The sequence below is a fragment of the Penaeus monodon genome, chromosome 33 (genome assembly GCF_015228065.2).
Source record: "Penaeus monodon isolate SGIC_2016 chromosome 33, NSTDA_Pmon_1, whole genome shotgun sequence".
Classification (NCBI taxonomy): domain Eukaryota; kingdom Metazoa; phylum Arthropoda; class Malacostraca; order Decapoda; family Penaeidae; genus Penaeus; species Penaeus monodon.
This window is the reverse complement of record NC_051418.1, coordinates 33,135,284-33,136,021: the sequence shown is the minus strand read 5'-3', so window position 1 is coordinate 33,136,021 and position 738 is coordinate 33,135,284. Positions and strand designations below refer to the sequence as shown.

Sequence of the window (738 nt, the reverse complement as noted above, 5' to 3'; positions counted from 1 at the left end):
GAGAAGCAATTACGCCATATTTGCACGGCGGAATACCACGCGCTAATGAAGGATAAAGTTCTTTGATCCCGAATAAAAATACAAATAACCCTTTTTCTCTGATCCCACTTCATTAAACAAGGTTATTAGAGCAGAAATCTTACGCAAATTGTGTGTTCGCGTTGATTTTGAAATTTGCCGAAGGGGGAGGGAATCAGAATGCAATTGGCGATTCTCCATAGTGTCTATAGAGGATCATAAGGGGTTTGATGTTAAGATAAAGGGTTATAAGCGTTTTGACATGAGGTATAGAGAGTTATGAGGTATTCGATTCGATGTGTAAAGGATTTGGGGGGATTTTTATAAGTATAGAGGATTATAAGGTATGAAGAATAAATGAATAGAGGATAAAAAGGGATTCAGTGTGGTGTAAGCTATAGAGGATATAATTTTTTTGATTAAAGGGATTTTTTTTTACGATGCATATAGGACAGAAAAGGATGCGTAGGGGATTATATAAAGGATTCCGTATGGAGTATAAAGGATCCCATCTGATATATAGGTGAACAAGCCTATATGAGTGATTCTCTATAATTTCATAGAAAGGATTCTGTGTTACGTTATTTTCCCTTACATTGCCTTTTGAGATCTGTGAAATATATCCGCTCGTTCTTAGAATGAGTATTTTTTTTTGTCTTTGAATTTAGTTCGTATTCTGTGTATTAATCTGTACAATATTAATATAATTTTAGATACAGA

At 34.3% G+C, this 738-nt stretch overlaps 1 protein-coding gene across 1 annotated transcript in view; it reads left to right on the top strand.

Annotated features, from left to right (window-relative positions):
• LOC119594412 overlaps positions 1–738 on the top strand; it is a gene marked incomplete at both ends in the record, with an annotated part of 7,348 nt that overhangs the window by 3,621 nt on the left and 2,989 nt on the right.